This window comes from Lutra lutra, chromosome 5 (genome assembly GCF_902655055.1).
Source record: "Lutra lutra chromosome 5, mLutLut1.2, whole genome shotgun sequence".
NCBI lineage: Eukaryota > Metazoa > Chordata > Mammalia > Carnivora > Mustelidae > Lutra > Lutra lutra.
Window position 1 is genome coordinate 20,908,889 of NC_062282.1, and position 24,676 is coordinate 20,933,564.

The following is a 24,676-nucleotide window of genomic DNA, read 5'->3' on the forward strand; positions in this document are numbered from 1 at the left end:
AATGCTAACTCAAGAACCACTTATGAACTAAATTAGGACTTAAAGAAAGGTTGAAATTCAAAGGCATAAATGAATATACCTAAAAGATGAAAATTAATGGCTAATTCAAACACAACAATAGATAGTCAAAACAGGAAAAGAAATTAAAGAGAATACAAAATTAAAATGAGTCAAAAACACATTTATTTTATTTTATTTATTTATTTTTTAAAAGATTTTATTTATTTACTTGATAGACAGAGATCACAAGTAGGTAGAGAGGCAGGCAGAGAAAGAGAGAGGAGGAAGCAGGCTCCCTGCTGAGCAGAGAGCCTGATGCGGGGCTCCATCCCAGGACCCTGGGACCATGACCTGAGCCAAAGGCAGAGGCTCTAACCTACTGAGCCACCCAGGTGCCCAAAAAACACATTTGTTTTAGTCAAATGGTTAAAAACTAAAATCAAATAAAATTTTAAAAGAACTGAAAAGCTGGGCTGCCTGAGTGGCTCATTCGGTTAAGCATCTGACTCTTGGTTTATGGTTATCTCAGGATCATGAGATCGAACTCTGCGTCAGGCTCCCCCCAACTCAGCATTCAGTGATGTGTCTGCCTTAGATTCTCTCCCTCTGCCCTTCCTCCACGTCTCTCAGATAAATAAGTTAAGAAAAAAATCTTTAAAAAAAAAAAAGAACTGAAGAATTTTTGTAATATTTCCTTCTCCTCTTGAAGGTGAAAAAAATATATGAGTACCAATAGTATAGAAGAAAAGCAGAAAATAATCATAAAAGTAACATATATTTAAAATAGGAAAATATAAATATTTTGCCAATGCATTCAATAAATATACTTAGTAATTTAAATTTAAAAAGCATACAAAAATATAACTTAAGAACACAGACTTATGAATAAGTGTAGACACTTAATAATAAAATCAAATGAATCAATATTGAAAAATTATTGTAACAACAAAATAGAAAGCTCAGTGTTAAGAATGAGTTATATCACATATTCCAGGTAATTTAATTACAATATTATACTATTTGGAGAATGCAAAAAGTATAAAAAGTCTGTCTACTCCTTTTACCAAAATAAAACAGAGATGATAATAGAGGAGAATATTAAGGTTAAGTGTATCACAAAATGCATGCAAAAATCCAAAAAGACATAAGAAAATGTATTCAAAGGCTGCTATATACATATACATGTGCGTGCATATATACACATTTATTCACCACACTGACACATTAAACAGGAAAAACCTACGCATGTAGCAAGATATAGAGGGAGCATTTGGTAATACCTTCCATATGAAGTAAAAATAAAAGACAAACAAAAAACTTCCCTAAATAGAAACCAGAAGGATAGGACAATCATGGTACTGTGTGGTGAGAATGTAAAAGCATTTCTTAAACAATAAAAATACCAAGGACACCACTATTAATCAATCAGCCTATTGCATTAAAAACTTTGGCCAGTGAAAAAGGAAAGGAAAGAGCCCTGAAAGAGTTTTCCCTTTGCATTTTTTTCCTCTTGCCATCTCTTTTCTACCAACAGTCACAAAGATTCTTCTGTTACTCTCTGCTGAATCCAATCCTCTCAATTTTTTTTTTAGTTACATCCAAAACCCTAGCAATGGCCTACGAGGAGTCCCATGATCTGACTCTTCTCCTCTCACATATCTGTACTCTCTGTCCCAGCTATTCTGTCTTTGCGACTTAAGGCACATACTCACTTTAAGATATTTTCAGCAGCGTTTCCTTTGTGTAGACATGGTCTTTCTATGGCTATTGCAGTCATCCTGATCTTTGCTGAAATTCAGTCTGCAGTGAGGCCTAGGCTGACAGCCAGGGTAACACACAGCTTCCTCTCCACCATCTCCTGCACTCAATACCATCCACCCCACCTCACTATTTCTTTTTCTAGAGCACATATCACAGAACATTCTATATAATTTACCAAGTTATTATTTACTTTGATAAGCTGACCATTTAATAATATTAGCTAACTAGTACAATTTGAAGAATGGAAGTTTGCTATTAACATGTCATGAAAACAGGTACAAATTGAAACTATCACAAGCAAATGGGGTTATGTTTTTCTTTTTTCACTCTAATCATTTTTTTTCAATACTACGAGTTCCATGAAAGCAAATATCTTTTTTATTGCTGTTTAATGACATAACTCAGGTGGCTGGAATAGTGTCTGCCAAAAGAAGTATTTGTTCAGAGACAAAATGGCTGACAACTTATTCTTAGTCGTTTAAAAAAAAAAATCTTCCCTCCCCCAAATACTCTGTGATCCTAAAGGCAATCAAATATTTTTGATCAGTTAACTAGGTTGTGCATGGAACTCTTAATAATTCATATAGCATGGATTCTCAGTTATTCAGTATGCAGGAATCATTCCTGAGGTGTAGCCTTACATTGATACGGCCTTTTATGCAATTATCTTGAATGAAAAGTTTTGGATTTTTGACATAATGCCAGAGGGTTTTTTTTATGTAATATATTTTCTTTAAATGTTAAAGTTTGCTTTCCACTCATTTAAAAATTAAGTAGATTTTTGCAAAATAAATTGGAGAAGCAGGTGTCGGCAACGAGAACACATATATGCTGGCAGATGCCAAGCAAATAGACAAAAGCATTTGGAGCCTTTACATTCTTGCCAGTCTGATGCGTTAGCACGATCTGCAAAGTGCTGTGAGGATTGTCCTTATGTTTATTCATTGAATAGAAATATTTGCAAATTTCTCTTTCCCCTTTGGATATAAAGTTCTGTGAAATATGATAAAGTAAAAGGAACATTTCAATGACAGAATCTGCATACATATTTCCATTACAGGCAATAGAAATGCTTGGGACTTCCCATCATTCAAGTATGAATATATATTTAAAAATCTACTAGTACATACTTCTTTATATGAGAGCAATCAATAGAAACCTCAGGAAATTAATATTTATTTTAAAATATGATTATTTAAAAAATTAACATTCTAACAATTTAAATCTAAGTCCAGATACATGGAAGAAAAAGTGCAACGAAATAATGTATCCGGTTTATGCAGCTAAATTGAACCCCTATTGGATATTGAAATATTTAAAATTATAAACTTTAGATATTTATAATCTTTAAGGGGAAAGTCTTTGTTGTGAATTTGCATTTAAAAAAAAAACATTATTAACTTTGGCAATATACATTCCTTACCAAGTGCTTTGCAAATGCAAGCTGTTGAGAACAAATGAGGTTGTCTTAATACCTGTAGGGTATGTTCATTTATCTTCTGTTTCCCATACTCTGATTCTATTTGCATTGCACCAAACCCTCCAGACAAAGACTCTTGCTGCTTGCATCCTAGACAAGACAATGAATACACCTACCCATAGATGATGTATATCATACATCTTGCATATATGTCACATATACCAATATTACATATACACACATATCACACACACACATACATACACTCATGCACATGAACACGTATACTAGGTATGTAAATATGTAAATTTGGATGTACAATACTACATCAGTTAAGAAGTTTGTTTAGAAATTCCTTTAGAAATAAACACCCAAATTCCTAAGTCTTTTTCATCACTTTTAAAATAAGGGCCACATGATGCTGTCTTCTAGTGTAGAAGCAGGTAGTATAATCCTAACTATATTGTTCTTCAGCAACTAACATGAGTCAGAAAACCCACCCTCAGGAGGACCTTTCTAAATTAATTTGCTAGCTGACAGCCTGGGCTAAAATAGGTGCCACCATAGTTACTGGAAAGTAATTGAAGTCACCCAGAAATCACATGTACAAGGAATTGAAGACATTTTCTTTCTCTATATAGATAACACAAACATTTCTGGACACGCTATCCTCATATTACCCTCAAATGTTAACAAGGATATTGCACTTGTCTAGTGCTCCCTGTATCTCTGTGAACTCAGAAACTTCCCCTGCACAGATTTATAACCATCACAACTCTATCCCAAATAATGAAAAAAAGTCACAAACAACAATAAATTTCTCAGTAAACTTGAAATTGTAACATCCACCCCACCAGAGAAGTCAGTCTGATGTAACTGAGAAAGGATTTGTTTTGTTGCTAGGCAGAGGAGATTAAATCCTGGTATTACTAAGGGATAGCTAGGTCAAATTATTTATTCTCTCTAACCCTTACTTCTGCCACCTCTAAAATTGGAATAAATCATAGTTTCTGTGTATGTGCTGAATATTAAATGAAATAAAGTATTTAAAGTTCTCAGATCATTCTCTGCTTAGTATATGGCATATGTTTCCTTCCTTTTCAAAAAATTAAATATTATCACGTTATCTTAAATTTTTAAATTATTTGAATTCTAATTTATTTGAAGTAGCCTAGAAACATTTTACTGTCCTTTAAAATGATGCAAAACCAACTATGGAAGGCATGGGTCTTTTAAACTCCCCCCCCTTATGTCATTAATAATAGAGAAAAGAATAAAATGGAACTAGGGTTGGAATAAGGTTAATACTTTTTGCACAATTAATACTTTTTCACACACTGAATTGACAACTATCTAGACAAGCTTTCATATTTTCCTGTTAATTCGGTATTTTCTGAAACAGTTTTTTTTTTTTTTTTTGCTTTTCTTCAAATGTATGTTTTTAGTTATAAAGCCCCTTGTTAATTATCCACTTTATAACTCAACAGTATGAATAAAATAAATAAACATGGAAAAATAGGCTTAGTGGATGACATCCATCATTTTATAAAGTTGTAAAGATTAGCCTAATCTTGGTCTTTTTAGTCTTCTTATTATTTTCAAGCATGTTCTGTGCACTTTTAAATGTATCCATTTGTACATTTAAAAATAATGTCCTGTGGTAATGTATTTTGGAGCCTGCCTGCCCTCTTTGACACAAGACAGATATCTACTTGACAGGCTGTGCCAAGTTTTCATCTATTTCATAAAATTCACTTATCAAGGCAATTTTTAAACTTTTCTAAAAGGAAGCTCCAAGCAATTAATTAATTTGCTTTTTGATTATAGTTTTCATTGCATTGCTCCCAGCCAAGAATTTTCTCTTTTGAGTTGAAAAAACAGTTTGGTCCTATTCATTCATAATTTGCATTATTGGCTTCAAAATATTGCTCTGAGTGTTATTTGCATTTAGTTATTGCTCAGGGTTTTCTCTCACAAGAGACAACAAAATGCAGACTCTTTTGAAACTTCAAAGTCATAAAATCCATATTTTAAGTATCCTTAAAAATCTCACTTTTTTTTTTTTTTTTTTTACTTTGGCTAATGAGTAAATTGCAGTTACGAGAGCCTACCTGGAAGCAGGAGCATACTCTTTCCACTCGTGATGATTTCCAGTTATTCATTTTTCTCCGTATTTTATTGATTATCATATCACATATTAAAAATATTTTAATTTCTGACCCTTATCCCCGTTTTTAAAGAATAGAATTATAAAGTATTATTTTTCAATGGAAAAATATCTGTAAATATAAATACTTTAGAGTGTATATGTATAATTTATTTGCCTCAAATGGGACTCATAGAAATGCTATTTAAACTGAATATATTGGGGCGCCTGGGTGGCTCAGTTGGTTAAGCAGCTGCCTTCGGCTCAGGTCATGATCCCAGCGTCCTGGAATCGAGTCCCACATCGGGCTCCTTGCTTGGCGGGGAGCCTGCTTCTCCCTCTGCCTCTGCCTGCCATTCTGTCTGCCTGTGCTCGCTCGCTCTCCTCTCTCTCTGACAAATAAATAAAATCTTTAAAAAATAAAAAAATAAAAAAATAAACTGAATATATTTCCTTTATATGTAATAGGTATGTTTGGCAATAATCATCAGCTTCAATGAAGAATAGATAGTCTTACAAAGTGACCAATTTATATCTAAAGCCATATGTGTTGAACTTTGAGAACACTAAAAAAACAAAACAGAAACAATCCATTACTTTCTACTTCCTCTAACGAGCACTCACTATACAGACCAGGGAATCAATTCTGCCTTGTTCTAGTTCCAGTATAATAGTGTTCTTTTACCACAGTGATCATCCTTCCAGGTTCCAAAATAAGGCTTTTTGAAAAGTATTATTTACTGGCCACCTAATTATCTGGGCATTGATGAAGAAGCTTGAGATCGACTAACATGGAAATGTTGATTGATGAACTTACTTGTCCTTTTATATGGCAAAATCTTTAAGAGGAAATATATTTAAAATGTTTGTTTACTGTGTTTTAAGATTTAAGAAATAAGCAGTCACATACTTGTGTGGTGCTGTATAAGATGAATCTCCACCACACAGCTCAGCTGTATTAATTCTCATCCTGACAGCACAGTTTGAAAAAAGTGGAGCTGGAAATCATTGAAGTACAGTCGTCTTCTTTGAAGTCTAATTAGATTAAATGGAATATTTTTATTATTATAACGAGGAAACTGCAATTTTTCTAGCTTTTTTAATTGAGTCATTACATTCATGATCACCTATCATATATATTTAATTGAAATTGTGAATCAGCAATCATAAAGATATTCCAATATATAAAATCCTCAAATTTGAATTAGTAATACTCAATCCTTAAATATTTCTTGGTTCTATAGATATTTTTTATTTCAGGAATTACCCCATTATTTTATTATAGTGAATATGACTTCTTTATGACATTCACTTAACAGCAGGAAGAGTAGTCTATAAGGGACTCATTCTCCTCTACTCTCACGTCTGTAACAGATGCCTTGTATGGTTCCAAAAGTTCATTTCCCCTATATACTTGAAGGAGTTGAAAATGAAAAGCTGGAGAAAAACAAGGAATAAATTTAGATTCTTTACCTTATAGAGGCTTATAATAATCTATTCCAATAATTTAATTAAGTATATAAAGAATGTTCTATAGATTTATAGAATTCACTCATTTATTGCAAAATATTTAGAGGAAGCGTAGGATATTACTGACAGCCCTACAGTCATATGAGAGAAAAAACATAGCTGACAAACACTTTTTTTTTTTTTTTACAAACTCTTTCTGGAAGCATACTGTATTAATGTTTTAAACTAAATTGCAACTAGAGACAGCAATTGCTTTTGGATTCTAGATGCTGAGAATTTTATATATATCAACCATTGATAACTTTAAACTCAGAATCATTGAGTTTAAACATGGTAAGAATTCTACATCAGGGGCGCCTGGGTGGCTCAGTGGGTTAAAGCCTCTGCCTTCGGCTCAGGTCATGATTCCAGGACCCTGGGATCGAGCCCCGCATCGGGCTCTCTGCTCAGCGGGGAGCCTGCTTCCTCCTCTCTCTGCCTGCCTCTCTGCCTGCTTATGATCTCTGTCTGTCAAATGAAAAAAAAAATTAAAAAAAAAAAAAGAATTCTACATCAACATTTAACTCAAATACCCATACAATTCAAATATCACGACTATTACATGTTGCAAACTGTCAAGGCAAGTGCTTTATATTGCTTAAATTGAAGTCTCATTTGGATAAGAAAATATTGATGCACAAATGTGTGTGTGTATTAATTAAATTTGTATTCAAATGTGCAATACCATATAATATTTGAGATGTGTACTCTTCTCAAAAAAAAAAAAAAAGGAAGAAAATTACACATTTACCCCTTTGCACCACTGTGGCAGAGCTGAGTAATGGTCATCTATTAGTCATGTATTAGCTAGATCACAGCACAGTCAATAATTTCCTACTATCTACTCCTCCCCAATGATTTTTTGACATTCAGGCCCAGGGTCAGCCATTAATCACAAATGTTTTCTTTTTGGCTTTTCTTATGAAGAGAGAGTTCATGAGAGAAAAAGCACACTTCCTGTGTCCCTGAATAAAAATCAGACATTACAAAAAATCAATCAGCTTCATATCTTACATCCGGCATGATTATTTCATTCCTATCACTCTGCAAACTTCTGTACACATTTAAGTTTTGGGGCTCTGCACTACAATATTTCTAAAGGTGATTGTATGTAATTTTTTATTACATCATGCTAGAATTCTGCCTCAAAATGCAGCCCATGTCACTGAAGAACAGATCCAACTATTAAAACTGTCTCTCTCTTTTTTTTTCTTTAACATTTTTTTTTCCCTTGGGGACCTATTTTTTTTCTTTCTCACCAGTTTACTTAAGAGTGATCTGCCTGTTCCACCGTAGAAGTTTGCAGAGTATATCCGCGGTAACAAATACAGGATCAAAATGATACCCTGCACAGTCCAATCATTTATCTGTGTTAAAGCATCATTATAAACTGTGAACTAAGGCTTTGGAAAAACATCATTTAAATGTCTCCCTGTCATCTACATTAAAATTCATGGTGTGTGTTTCTAAATATATTAGAAAAGCATGGCCTTCTTCACCTATAAGACTTAATTATTTAGATGTATATAAACCATGCAATTCTCTTTCAATTGTTAAAGAATCGGGATGAAAACCAAAGAGATATTTTTAAGTTAAATGTGTTCTGACATGCCCCCATGTGAGATAAAATATTCTCAGTAAATGTTATAATACATTATAAGCAAACATTATGCTTCCTTCTCATGCCTGAATTTAAAATTTAAGTGGTGATTTATCTAAATAACCAAGGTATACAAGCTAACTTTTGGGGACCACCAAATCTATATAAGACAGTCATGTAGCCATGCTCTGTAGCCAGAACATATGTGCAGATTAGAATAGCATGGTTTTATATAAAAACAGAAAAATACAACCTCAAGAAATGTGCTTCATTAAATATCAGTGGGGGGCGCCTGGGCAGCTCAGTCGGCTAAGTGGGTGACTTGATTTCTGCTCAGGTCATGATCTTAGGGTTTTAGGATGGAGTCCCAATTTGGCTCTGTGCTCAGTGGGGAGTCTGCTTGAGGATTTCTCTCTCCCTGCCCCCTCTATCTCTGTCTCTCAAATAATAAATAAATATTTAAAAAAGTAGATCAATGGAACACATTTTGGTGTTAAAAGAAACATAAATTTTAGGTGAAATAAAATTAACTATGTTTGTTTTATATAAAATTATGTTTGGTTAAAAACTCTTCTAAGGCGAAATGTCTATTCAGTCTATTCAATCATTGGTCTCTTTCTTTCTCTTTTTTTATTTCTTTTTTTTTTTCTAAAGATTTTATTTACTTATTAGAGAAATAGGGAGAGACCAAAGTAGGCAGAGCAGCAGGCAGAGAAAGAGGGAGAAGCAGGCTCTCCGTTGAGCAGGGAGCCCGAGGTGGGGCTCAATCCCAGGACTCTGGGATCATGACCTGAGCCAAAGGCAGCTGCTTAACCAACTGAGCCGCCCAGGTGCCCCTCATTAGTCTATTTCTAATGGTTTATTTAACATCTAATTATTGAGTTTGAACAGTTCTTTATATACTCTGAATATATTTCCTTTATCAGATATGTTTTGTAAACATTTTCTCCCAATCTGTGGCTTATCTTCTCATTTGCATAATGGTGTTTTTTGAAGTACAAAGAATTTCCAATTCTGATAAGGTCCAATTTGCCATTATTTTTTCTTTCTTATTAAGGATCATGCCCTTGTTGGTTCAGCTAACAAGAACTCTTTGCCTAAACCATAGTCATGGTTATTTTCTCCTATGTATTCTTTTAGACACTGTATAGGTTTAGTTTTTGTATTCAGGTTTATGTATCCCTTTGAGTTAATTTTTATGTACAATATAAATTATCTAATTAATTTATTTTGCAGATGAATGCTCAATTATCTCAGCACAATTTGAAGATATCCTTTCCCAATGAAACCTATTACAGATTGATACAACCATAAATACAAAGGTTATTTCTGGACTCTCAGTTCTGTTTGATTGATCTTACATACCTGTTCTTTCACCAAAGCTACATTCTACACTATCTTGATTACTGTTTATATAATTCCTATCCAAATCCATATAAATGTTAAGTTCAATTTGACAGTGTCTACAAAAATGACTTGAGATTTTTAAAAACAACATATTGAATATAATACAAATTTGCAGAATTACTCTTTTTATGATGTTGACTCCTCCAGCCCATACATATAGAATGAAAATTCTCCATTTACTTAGGTTTTTTTTAATATTTCTCAGCAACATTTTATAGTCTCCAGGTTGCAAGTTTTTAACATATTTTGTTAAATTATTCTTTTCTATGTTATTATAAATGGAATTTTTTCAGTACCATATTTTGGTTCATTGCTGGTATCTAAAAGCACAATTAATTGATTTTGGGGCGCCTGGGTGGCTCAGTCATTAAACGTCTGCCTTCAGCTCGGGTCATGATCCTAGGGTCCTGGGGTTGAGCCCCGCATCGGGCTCCCTGCTCAGTGGGGAGCCTGCTTCTCCTCTCCCACTCCCTCTGCTTGTATTCCCTTTCTTGCTGTGTCTTTATCAAATAAATAAATAAAATCTTTTTAAAAAATAATAAAAGCAGAATTAATTGATTTTATTATATTTATTTTGTATCCTGAGGTGTGATGAAATAGTTTTAATTCCAGAAGTTTTATTGTATATTCTTTAGGATTTTCTACACATAGGATGATGTCATCTACAAATAGCAGTTTTATTTTTCCTTAACAATATAAATGATGTCTATCTATCTATCTATCTACTTATATAATTTTTGTCCAGTTACACTGGCTAGAACATCCAGTATAATGTGAGATAGAAGTGACAAGAGCAGGCATGCTTAACTTTTCTAATTAAAAAAATGTAGTGATTCAGTATCAGTTTCGTTGTTCTATTGCAAGAGTATAATCATTGAATGTTTCTAATTCTTAAGTCTAATGATTTTGCATTAATGAGTAATTAAGTTTCTTTTTCCAAAATTGATATTTGTTTTAAATTATTTTCAACATAAGTAATTATATTTCACAAGACTTTTATTATTAAATACACATTTAACAAAGTTTATCTAGTCATATGAAGGAAGAAATGTGTTTTAGTTTATTAAATTAAATTTTGAAATTAGTAATGAAATTAGCAATATATCATTCCATATAGATAGTTAGACTCTTTGGGGCATTTATTCAAGATAGATCATATGTTATTATGCTATATATTCTGGTCTAAAATATATTTAATAAAAAGACTGATATTCATCTACTCAATTATGTTCTTAAAGTATTTATATCAACTTTTTCTTAGAAATATAAAAATTAATTATGATTTTTATTACCTCTGTCCTTGATTCTCAGGAGACTGGATTTCTTTTAGTTTTTGTTAAAGTTTTATTTTTGATAACATAATTTTATGGAAAAGAAGTTTAAATATATAAGCTTATACATTGGAAATATTCTTACTGAATGTTTTATGTTTATTTTGATGTTTGGGTTGTTTTTCCTTAGGGGAAAATAAAACTCCAAACATCATACTTTTCAGAGTATATCTATGGTTTACTTTTTAATTTTATTTTTATTTATTTTTATTTCAGTATATAGTTGACATACATTACATAAGTGTCATGTGTACAACACGACATTTCAAGTTTATGGTATAGTCATCACAAGTGTGTCACCATCTGTCACCATACAACACTATTCCAATATCATTGACTAACTCCCTGTACTGTGCTCTTTATTCTCGTGACTTACTCATTCCATAATTGGAAACCTGTATTTCCCACTCTCCTTCACCCATTTTACCCATCCCCATCCCCACCCCCTTCTCTCTGGCAACCATCAGTTTGTTCTCTGCATTTATAGGTCTGATTCTGCATTTTCCTTGCTTGTTTATTCATTTGTTCTTTAAATTCTATGTATGAGTGAAATCAGAGGGTATTTGTCTTTCTTGGTCTGACATATTTCACTTAGTGTGTGGTTATTCACCACCCATGTGGTTGCAAATGTCGTATCTCATTCTTTTTTATGGGTACATAAATTATACATTATATAATATATAAAAAATACATATTATATATATATATACACAATCTTCCTAATCCATTCATCAATCAATGGGCATTTAGGTGATTTCCATATCTTGCCTATTGTAATAATGGTTCAATAAACACAAGGGTGAATATATCTTTACAAATTAGTGTTTTCATTTTCTTTGGGTAAATGCCCTATAGTAGAATTGCTGCATCAAATGATATTTCTACTTTCAATTACTGAGGCATCTCCATACTGTTTTCCATAGCGGCTGCACCAATATGCATTTCCACCAACAATGCATGAGGGTTCCTTTTTGTCCACATTCTTGACAACACTTATTATTTGTTATTTCTTATCTTTGTTATTTTAGCCATTATGACAAGTATAAGGCGATAGCTCATTGTAGTTTTAATTTGCATTTCCTTGATGATTAGTGATGTTGTGCATCTTTTCATGTATCTGTTGGCCATCTACATGTCTTTTTTGAAAAATAGAAAAATGTATGTTCAAGTCTTAGGCCCTTCTTAATTTTTTAAATTTATTTTTAAGTTTTTTAGAATTACACATATTCTTTCTTAGTCAATAAGAGAGTTCTGATTAAGAACAGGTTACTATTAACCGATATGCCTTCATTTTCACTGACTTTTTTTTCAAGAGATTTATGGTGGTTTCTGATGTTGTATCTGGTATTCTATAACAACACATCACACTAAGGGCTTACTATGCAGCTTTGAAAGAGCAAAGAGGTTTTTTTGTTTGTTTGTTTGTTTGTTTTTTCTATCTTGCATATCATCTTCAATCCATCAGGAGTTGCTTCCTGCAGCTCTGCAATGAGAAAGGGCCTGGGCTGAGTCCAGGAAGACTCAGTGGAGACATAGGCTGCAATTGATAGTCACACCTGCCACAGGGGCAGAAAGGAACATGTATGGTAGGGTGACCCAGGACTGGCTTAAAATAAGCCTAAAGTGAATCAACAACACTTTTATGCTCTGGATCATATTAGAGTAAAATCAAAGAGTTATATCATAGGAGACATTAATCTTTAAGATATTCTTTCAAAATGGGACACCTAGGTGGCTTAGTCAGTTAAGTGTCTGCTTCATCTTGAGTAGATCTCCCCATCCTGGAATCAAGCCCTGCATCAAGCCCTGCATCAAGTCCTGAATCAGGCTCCTTGCTCAGAAGGGAGTCTGCTTCTCCCTCTCCCTCTGCCCCTTCTCTCCCCACCACTCCTGCTCACTCGCACTCTCTCAAGTGAATAAATAAAATCTTTTTTTATTTAAATGTTCTTTCAAACTGTCAGAATAAAAACATTAGGCCAAAGTATTTTTATAATTAAATCATTCATTTTTTTCACTCATAGGTTATATGCATACACATTGAAAATAAAAGACTATTATTTAATTTAAGCTATGTTACCATTATATAGATCCTATTTAAACATGGGTTAATTATAGTAATAATGATCCATATGTTACTGGAGCAGGAGCTTTATAATTCCAAATGTAATAATCAGAAGAAATTTGTTTCCACTATGTACTTATTTTTGGCTTTTCTGATGCAGAAACTTGAACTAAATGCTGATCCATGTAACAACCAGTGAATGAATGTATAATCTAAGTTTCTAAAATGAAGTTTTAAATATGCTGTACCTCCAATCCAAATCTAGTCAAATGGATGCTTCTTATGACTCTTGGCTCCAAAAGTTACAGTTCCAGAAGGACTAATTTCCATTGATCTGAGGAACTTGTATCCAATAACCCAGATCAATATAAGCTTTTCTCTTGAAATACTTCAAGCTGGCCAAAACTAACTTTGCATTCCACATGTGTAATTGAACCTTTATTATAAAAAGATACATGAGCTTCACAGATTTTAAAATTATTTTTGACACTTTTGTGACATTTTAAATTAACTGTTATTTTTACTTGTACTTCTTCCTCTTTCATTCGGAAAAAAAACAAACCACAATTGGAGGGACAGTGACCTGGAAAGTATAGTAACATAAAGGAAGGAAAGGAAAACACTCTTCCTCTAAAGGAAGAGTGAATGGAAATTTGTAAGGTACACTAAGTGCAGAATCATCCATTGCATCAATGCTACTACAAGTCAGAATGCCAAGGTCAAGAGAAGTCACACAAGGATGAACTAGAATATTCTGAAGTGGAGATCCATTGTTGGGGAGACTCAAGCTGATGGTAATGTTTGGCATGATTCTTTCTAAATCACACTTGCAAATGATAGCTCCAAAGACTTGCCTTGTATCTGCTATATCCTATTTATCATATTGCATGGATTTTACCTTTTCAGTGATAGAAATAGAAACTTGTGATTTTCCTTTGTAGGTTCTAACTTTCCAGGCTGGCTGCTTTTATGGATGCATCACAGAAACAAGACTAGCACTATCCAGTGAGTTCTGTAGGTTGGCATCCAAGAAAATTCCAATGGACAATTTTGTAGAAGTAAATCAGGCAGTTGGTTCAATTTTGTATTTAGCTCAGTGTCTTTTTTCTGTCCCAAGTAAAAAAAATATATATATCTATTTTACCTCTAGAGGAAAAGAGCCTTGTGAAGTTCCACTAACGCTAATTAATGGTGGATGAGGAGCTACAGCTTATTCAACAGTTGAACATAAACATATATCATGTTATTCTTCAGAAAAGCAACAACTTTCCAGAGTTCTCCATCTCTTAGGAGACCATAACAGATGTTTTATTGTATGTGAACCAGTTATCATGACTTTGTATCAAGTTCTTATCATTATCCAACAATCTAACTTCAAAGAGTAGTGCTTTAAGAAAGGGACCATCTTTGGGAATAGGCTTATAATTTACTCCATTGAAGACCTTGGCTCATTTTCCAAGAGTGGGATATCATCTGGAGAATCTGATGGTGCCACAATATGGAGATCCTGGTTTATGGCTATAAGCCACTCTGTCCACTGAGCCAAGGTAAGCCACTAAAGCATTAGCTCATCCCTGAGGCCACCAAGGAAAAAGGACACAGACTGGCCTTCTCAGATGGACTATTACCAGAAGTCACCCAACCTGAGCCACCTTCTACCCCACCACAATAGGTCTGGCTCAGCAAAGACTAACTCTGTCAGGTGAAGTAACTAAAACCTCTGAGTCTCTCATGCCACAAAAGTTCTGTGAATCCTCACTTAGAATCTCAAGAAACATTCTCCCCCAACAACTCCAGTACATTCTTCCTATACAGTTTGCTTCTTGGACAGTGACCCAGAAGGATCATGTTTCTTCACTCACCCCAGCAAGGAGCCTCTGCAGTCTGCCTGCTGCTTACTTCCTTTCTGTTCCTCCCTGTAGCTAACTGGCATGCACCTCTACTTCGTTCTGCCGTTTTTTTAAATTGGATTGTTTGTTTTTACAGTGTTGAGTATAAGTTCTTTACATATTTTGAATATTAATCCCTTACCAGAGATAACATTTGCAAATATCACCTCTTGTTCAGTGAGTTGCTCTTTTGTTTTATTGATGGTTTCATTCACAGTGCAAAAGCTTTTTATTTTGATGTAATCCCAATAGTTCGTTTTTGCTTTTATTTCCCTTGCCCCAAGAAACATATCTAGAAAAATTTGGTATGGCTGATATCAGAGAATTTTCTGTCTGTATTCTCTTCTAAAATTTTTATGGTTTCAGGTCTCACATTTAGGTCTTTAATCCTTTAGTTCATTTTTGTGTATGGTGTTAGAATGTGGTCTGGTTTCATTCTTTTGCATGTTGCTGCTCAATTTTCCAGCACCACTTATTTAAGAGACTGTGTTTTCCCCATTGTATATTCTTGCCTCCTTGGACATAGATTAATTTACCTTATAAATGTAGGTTTATTTCTGGATTCTGTATTCTGTTCTATTGATCTATGTCTATTTTCGTGCCAGTATCATATTGTTTTGATTACTACAGCTCTGTAGTATATCTTGAGTGTGGAATTGTAATACCTTTAGCTTTGTTGTTCTCTCTCAAGATTGCTTTGGCTATTTGGGGCCATTCACGGGTTCCATATAAACTTAGTATCATTCTACTTTTGTGAAAAATGCTGTTGGTATTTTGATAGAGATTACACTGAATCTGTAAATTGCTTTGGGTAGTGTGGACATTTTAATAATACTAATTCTTTATCTGTGATTTAGTTTATATATTCTGAATTATCAGTTATAATTATATGTAGACATAGAAAGGAAGAAATTTAGAAAGTTATTAATATGAGGTAAAGAAATTAGTTAGACATTATTATTATTATTGTTATTATTTTTATTTGGCTTGCTGTGTCAGACTTGGAAAAACAGAAACACTACTTACACTGTCTCATCCTAGAAAGACCTTCTGTCCAACTACAATGTGTTAAAGTCTGCAGTGCTTAGGACTTTCAGGGTACACCTACCTTTTAGAGCAGCAGCTATGCTCTTATAAAGGAGGTGCCCAGCCAATGGTGGACCGTAATGGTAGTAAAAGAATTTAGCCATTTCTATGCAACAAAGGGATTTCTTTAACAGGCAGTATTTGCTCTGGAAACTTTCCATTGGGCTGGCTCAGGTGTTGTCATGATGGAATCACAGCCTTATTATTTGCCCTTATTATTTACCTGCTTCCCTTTTTTTTCTTTCAAAGTGTTACTTTTCAATATACCTTTTGTAATTCTAATTCCCTTTCAGTATCTACTCCATGAGAACCCAAACTTCATCACTTCAATTAGAAGGAAAGGAGAGTCAATATAGAAAGCTTTCAGGAATCAATATGGCACTGGTGGCAGATGATGAGGGAGTGGAGAGCAGAACAGCACTATCAGAGAGCTAACCCAAGAACAAGAAATATGCTCTTCTGGTTTGTGCATGTGACCCTTTGAGTTCTGAACTGACCACTTATGTGTCAAGAACAATCCACACAAGTGCAATCAGGACACAACAATTAATAGATTCAGAGATGACATAAACTTAATCCATTCACAGACATTTTGATATTGAAGTAAACTTACAGAAAATAAACAATCTGAAATTCTCAGAACTAGGGTACTAAAACCACCTTTATCTTTTGCTTGTAATCCTTTAATGCCCAAAGTAATAGACTGCTTTTTACTATTTTTAAGTATCTGGAAATAAGAATTTATATTCATTTTGATATGTAAAGTTATGAGTATTAAAATATGATGTTCATAACTTATCCAAATCTAGAAACCTTTCCTCACTAAGTAACATATCAGAATATCAGGAGTACTCTTTTTCCAACCCATTTGCATCTTTCTTGTCATTTTGAGAAACTCTGAAATGCAGCACCTTCCATTCTAGGAAACTAAGATTCATTTTGTGGAATAAAAGATATATTGCTTATGTGTGAAGCAACTGTATAAAGACAGAAAAAAAGAGAAACATTTCTCACTATGTGATTATTCTAGGAAGTATAAAATCAAAACACAGGAATATAGTTCATGTTTGAGTTGCAGGAATGAGAAGTAATAGGAATACTAGGATTAAGAATATAAGGAAAGATTTAAAAACATATGGAGAAAAGTAGAAATAACTCATGAACTTAAAATGTCCAGATGTAAAATGATGCTGTACACAGGGTTGTTACTGTAAAATTCCAGTTTTAATTTTGGAAAAAAACATTTCTGGAAATGACAATTTCTGGAAAAGAAAATTCTATAAAGATGGAAACAGATCAGTTGTAAGGCGCATGGTGTGAATGGAGAGTTTGGCTACATGAGGGGATTTTTTGCGTGATGGAATTTTCCTGTATTCTGATTATGGAGATGTACACATGAGTCTTTGCTTATGTTAAAACTCAAAGAGTTGGAGGCCAACCCCCCCCCCCAAAAATTGCTTTATTTTTAGCTAAAAAGTATAAAAAAAGTTTTAAGGAATTTGATTATGAAAATAACATATTTATGGTATAAAACATTCTATGCTTTTTTTGTGAAGAGTATATCTACTAGAAAATTAATTTATATTTTTAATCTTATTATTTTATATGTGACAAGATAGGACTGGTATTCTGTATTAGCTTTCCCAGCTCTAAATTCAGCCTATGTAGAAATTAATGTGTTTTGGAAGGGAGATATTGCACAGATGTCATTTTCCTCAAAAGCAAGCAAATTATGAATGTAAATAATGTACTGTTTTGGTTTTGAGCTTCCAGAATCACTTGCAATCTGAGATATTGAAATGTCAACAAATTTGAGATCATTTTCTGCCATAAATGGAGATGAATAGATTGATGGCCACTTGTCTTATTTGTAACTTGCATTAATTTTTCTACAAAAATATTTAAGAATAAAATTTGGCAGAGTTTCCTTTTCTATGATTATAGTACAATTATGTTATTATGAAAAAGCACAATCCAAACATAAGCATTGGTTTTATGTCACTTTCACAAATCTTTTATATCACTTTTATTTTGCAGTAATCATTACATAGGAATATAAAGGTGAAAAGATAAGTCAGAGTGGGATTATATTAAAATAAAAATTCTGGGATGCCTGGGTGGTTCAGTCAGTTAAGCTGCTGCCTTCAGCTCAGGTCATGATCCCAGGGTCCTGGGATTAAGTCCCGCATCAGGCTCCTTGCTCAACAGGGAGGAGCATCAGGCTCCTTGCTCTGCCTCTGCCAGCCACTCTGCCTGCTTGTGCGCGCTCTCTCTCTCTCTCTCTGACAAATAAATAAAGTCTTAAAATAAAAATTCTTGGAGGCTTCTGGGTAAAAAGTCAATTTGCGTGTAGATGTGTTCCCTATCTAAGATATTCATTAAGTGATTATACACACACTTGTGTCTATACAAACATGTACATGAGATCAATAACAAACATCAACATTTTACAAAATATTACACTTGTACCAAGCAATGTACATACCCGACATTGCAAAGTTTGGTCAACACTAAGTTTGTATATCCCTTGACTTGACTATCTATTGGCAGCCAACATGGATGGTACTCTGAAGAACTGAGGCAGCACACAGCTGATAGTTATTCCTTACATTGCCAAATTCTTCCATAATCCCACTGATCAAAAATAAAATCTTAAAGAAATCATTAATATCACAGAACGGTCTCATGAATTATCAACTCTATATCCCTTACTTTTGCCATGAATTCTCCAGGCCATCAAAAAGCCGGGTATATTTTGTGGACAAGATAAAATACCTTATAACTATTACATGCAGAAGCTAAAATTATCATTTGTTTACAAATGTTATTACTTTAGATGGTGTAAATGGATAACATACTGCTTGTCTAAGGAAAATATTTAGTTTAGACATGCACAGAAAAATGATCTTGGACTTTCCAGACTTTTATATATATATAAAATTCTTTTGTAGGAGCCTAGATTTACCAATGTTATCGAAACCCAAGTTGGGCTGTTGTCCCTTAAAAATCCAGTCCTCAAAAAATGAATTTTGATTGGAAAGGAATTTGAGCTTTATTGAGGAAGCTGGTAACTTGGGGAGAAGGCAGACTCTTGTCCAAAAGCCAACTCTAAGCTTTCCATCTGACCCAAAGATTTTTAAAGGGGTTAAATCAGTTAAGGGAGTGCAGTGGTCTGTGACATTTCTGGATTACATGGAGACTCGATGATGCCAACTACAGTTATCTCATAGTGCTCAGAGGTTATGCAAGAAGGTTTGGTTCCTTAGCACCCAGCAGTTGTGCAAGAGTATTCTTTCTTTCTTTTTTTAAAGATTTTATTTATTTTTTTATTTACTTACTTACTTATTTATTGAGAGAGAGAGAGAGGAGGGACAGAGGGAGAGAAAGAGTCTCAAGCAGACTCCACACGGAGCATAGAGCCCCACACAGGGCACAGTCTCATGACCCCTGAACTAGGATCTGACCCGAAACCAAGAGTTGGTCACTTAAACCACCTGAGCCACCCAAGCACTCCAAGAGTATTCTGTTCTTTCTGGAAAGGAGGGCAAGGTCTACAGATGTGCAGAGGGATATCAGTAAGTCATTTGTGTGACCTTAAAAAAGAAAAACATTTTGCTGAAAAATTGCTGGATTCATTGGAAAGCTGAGGCTGCTTCAAAAGGACTTGTGGGCCTCTCTGGCCTCAGAAAGTTCTGATCCTTCATTCCCCAAGGACAGTGTCTGTAGATCTAAAAGAAAGTAAATTAGTTTTGTTAAAGATCAAAGGTCTTAGGTTAGCAAGCAATGAGTGTATTAACTTGAAGCAAGTTTAACCCTTAAGACCAGCTGGAATGCTCTTAAACCAAAACACTTGCTATTACTCCCTTTCACGTGTGAAGAATTGACCAAAAAAACTCCCCTTAAGTCATTCTTTGTTCAGTTTTTACCCCTTACCCCAAAATCAGAGGAAAAAATAAAACAAAATTATCAAATGAATGTATAAAGTTCACATTTCAATTTCTTTTGTGTGTAAATATTGCATAACATAAGGGTACCTATTTTAACAATGGAACATAGTTCTTGTCATAATGTTTTAAAATTTAAAAATATTTCTTCTGCTTATTTATTTTTCTTATTAAAGCAAATTATTTTTAGGGAAGGATTATAGAATAGTTTTGGGGGCAGAAAAACTGTGTTTGGATCTTACCTCTACTATGTTGCAAATATGTACTTAAAACAGGATAATTTATTGGAATGAAATCCAGTTTCCAAATGAAAATTCAGAAAAACTTCATAAATATCTAAAAATTCTAGAAAATGACCATATCAGCTCTGTATTCTGTATCAGTTTGCAAGCTGTTTTATTTTTCTTCAGCAATCAAAACAGTATTTAGTTTGAAATGCATAACAAAATTTGAAAACCATAGCTTTGCATGTTTGTTCTGTCTCCGGTTATGAATGTAACACTTCTGAATGTTCCAGAATGACAGTCTTAAAATGAAAGGAAGATAATATACTTGCACAGCACATTTGGCTCTAAAATCTGATTTCTGGAAGCTCTTGATGGTCTTTCTAATAGTATTAAGGTTATGTTTGCCTGATAAGGAAAACAGCCAGTCACTTCAGTCAACAACCTAGTTTTCAGATATCCCAGAGGGGAAAAAAATGTTGCATTCATAAATGCTTTCCTCTTCAGAATTTTTCCTTGCTGTGATAAATATGGATTCTGAATTTTGAGAAACCTATTTACTCTGAGAAGTAGAATTCATATATTTACTTGGTAAATTGCTATTTAAAATACTATTTCAATAGAGGATAATCTTTGGGATACTTTTAAAACCAATTTGATATCTCAGCCCAAACTAGGTTTTCATCAATTAATGACTTGGAGAATATTTATATTTATCATATTGACTCTATAATTTAGGTCATGAGAGAAAGTTCTCCTGGGATGCAGTAAAACTTGTGATTATGAGAGCATACTCTACAGTATGCTCTTGGTCAGTCTCCGAGACTGACTTTCACACTCTAAATATGTAAATTTTGAAAATTTACTGAAATTCTCTTAAGATTTTGTAGGGATATCGGAGAAATAGCATTTCTTAGTACAGATTAAAGTGATAATGTCACTTCTTCATGTCCCCCCAGGACTCCTTCCTCTCTTAGACAATTCCTACTTCAACCAAGAGAACTGGTGTGGGGGTTGGGGCAGGGGAATGTTTTTTTTCTCTCTCACTGCTGAAACTGCCTGAACAGGGCTCTCACTGAGAATCTCTCGGAGACCTTTAAACATTACAGTTTTTTCAGTGGTCCTTTTTTCAACCTCTAATCAAACATCAGTATGTGTGTGCGTGTGTGTGTGTGTGTGTGTGTGTGTGTATATATATATATATATATATATATATATTTTTTTTTTTTTTTTTTTTTTTTAAGACAAACCATGTTGTTCTCAACATATAAGGAGTTCTGGCTCCTTAACCTTAATACATTGGCTGGTGTCAGTCATGTCCAAATCCTTAGGAGTGCCCTTTGTATTCATCCACTTTCCATCCAGACTTTTACACATCCACTAATTCTTTCTGTTTTTTCCTGGAGAAAGCTGTTCTTGCCTGGAGGACTACAGCAGCTCTTCCTAAGCTCTGTCAGATGAATTGGAAGCCTTTCAGTAAACTAGCCAGTTTATAAATCAAATATATACTGTTCTTGGTTTATTATCCTTTCATGAAAACTCCATCTTGGATGATGAATCCTTGTATTTCGTGTTTGTACTTCATGAAGCTACATGCTGCATTGTGGGTCTGTAGAGCTCTATTATTATGGTTTCTGAGAGACCAGGAGCATATGTTATTCTTTATTCTCTTCTAAATGCTGATTGCAGATTCTACCATCTCTAGTCTGCACTAATCCCAGATCCATTAACACAGAACCCAAGAAGCATTAATTTGCTATATATTTACTCTAGGCTCATTCCAGCCAATGATACTGAAATATGTAAACAAATTTTATTGACAAATGTGCAAACAGAACGATATTCAATGATGAGGAAGCAAAGAAAAAATAGAATTATGTATATGAAAATGAACGCAGAAACAAAAATAAATTCATGAATAAAGCATCACATTAGTCACAAAGGAATACAAATTTTATAAATTCACAATATATTTAAAAAGATCACTCAATACAATTGAGAGAATAAGAAGACTTGAAAAATGAAACAACAGTTAAATGAAAAAGAGTATGGGTTAAAAGGCCTGAAAACAGCAGCAAGTCAGTGGAATATTCTGAGAATGTCCCACACTGATAAAAGACATAAAACCACAGCTAAAAGAAGAACACCTACCAGAAAATTAAAAAAAAAAAAAAATCACTTACTTTATATACAAATTATAGCTGAAATTTCAGCAAAAGGAAGCCAAAACGATTTTATTAAAAGAAGTCAGGGAGGGGCACCTGGGTCGCTCAGTGGGTTACACCTCTACCTTCAGCTCAGTTCATGATCCCAGGGTCCGGGGATTGAGCCCCACATTGGGCTCCCTGCTCAGCGGGAGCCTGCAACTCCCTCTGCCCCTGCCCCTGCTCATGGTTTCTATTTCTCTCTCTCAAATAAATAAAAATCTTTAAAAAATAAAAAGATAAAAGGAGCCAGAGAAAAAGGAAAATGTACTACAAGAAAAAAAATGACAAAAGGTTTTTCAAAAACAGTATATGCAAGATCTTTAAAAATGGAATAATAATTTTAAAGAGTTGAGAGATTATACTGACAAACTAGATTGTTTTATTCTTAAGATTATTTTTAATAATAAGAGTAAAATATATGGCAAACAACCCAAGCTTTTTAAAATCAAGATAACATTAAACAAAGAGATTCTGTATTTTAATAAGAATCAACATATTTGAAAAGTAAAATCTGAGAAATTATAAAGAAACACATTGGAAAAACAGTACACAAACTTAAATATACATTTACTGAATAACACAACATTTATGCAAATAATGATGATGATCAGGAAGATGAGAAATATAAAGATGGTACTTAAAATAATAGTGAAGAATAATAAAATTGAAATCTTGTATAACAAAAACATGCAAACTCTTTGGAGGTGATTAGGCTTTTTAAGTCTTTTTAATTCGGAGAAATGACAATAGTGATTTTGAATTAGTTAATTTTTAAAATATCAGCTATGTTAAATTTTAAGGATTAAAACATTAAAGATTAAACTGTTTGAAAATTTAAAAAGGATTGGATGTTCATCTTACAGTATACACAGAGTAAATTTAAATAAGACAAGCAAAATTATAAACATTTTAAAGCACATTACACTAATTTGTAAAGTTGAGTAAAGACATGTTTTTTTAGAAAACGTGAAAAATAACAACTATAAAAGAAACAATTTTTTTTAATATGGAAATCTTAAAATTAAGATTCTAGAACAACATAAATGAACTAGGTCAGTAAGAAATGGGAGTAATTGACATTCCCATAGAGCTAGAGTGCCATGTTTCTCAAAGTTGAGGCCCATCCCTATACTTAGGCTATTGTTACCAATTTACATGCCACAGGTTCTTTAAAATATTCTAGGCGGGGGTGCCTGGGTGGCTCAGTTGTTAAGTGTCTGCCTTGGGCTCAGGTCATGTTCCCAGGGTCCTGAGATGAAGCACAGGATTGGGCTCCCTGGTCTGCGAGAAGTTACTTCTCCCTCTCCCACTCCCCCTGCCTGTGTTCCTTCTCTCACTGTGTCTCTCTCTGTCAAATAAATAAGTAAAATCTTTTAAAACAATATCCTAGGAGGAAGCTTTGCAGAACAAAATTACGATATTATGTACCTTCTGTCTCCTTCATTCTACTGTCTCTTGACTTAGTCCTCAGAATTAAGGCAAGATATTTTAATTATCAGTGCCCATGTCCTGAAAATGTATAAAACTCGTAAGGAATATAATGGGAATAACTTGTTTTGGAAAAAAAGCAGGAATAGCTGATGTTTGATCTGATGATACATGGAAAGTAACCGAGTTAGAGATATGTCTCAAGAGGTGATGAAAAGCAAGAGGGCATTTTAACACCCTCATTCTGTAGGTAAGCCTTAACCCGTACAAGAATTTATTGTTCTTCATCAGGTCAGGGTGGGGCCTGGAAGGGGTAGCATTTTCTTTTTGTATTAATTTTTCCTAAAATCAATCAGAATAATGAGGTTCTTCTTAAAACACAATATCTGGAAATTATTTTGGAATCATAATGCTTTTCCTGCTTGACTCAATACCACAAAAATATAACATTGTCTATGTATGACTTATGTTTATTTAGATCTATATTAGAGTAACAAGCTAAGCTGAAAATTTGCTTCTCTTTTCACACAAAGAGTAGCATATATTTTTCTTTTCATTGCCATAAGGAGATATATGGACAATTCTAAAATATAACCAAAATTGCTATTTGGCATCTCTCTACTGCCAGTTCATAATTTCAGTGTGTCTTGCCTGGAATATCC

At 33.7% G+C, this 24,676-nt stretch overlaps 1 pseudogene; it reads right to left on the reverse strand.

The window, feature by feature from the left end:
* Positions 1-13,283: 13,283 nt before the first annotated feature.
* LOC125101116 (AP-5 complex subunit mu-1-like) lies at positions 13,284-16,315 on the reverse strand (annotated as a pseudogene).
* Positions 16,316-24,676: the final 8,361 nt, after the last annotated feature.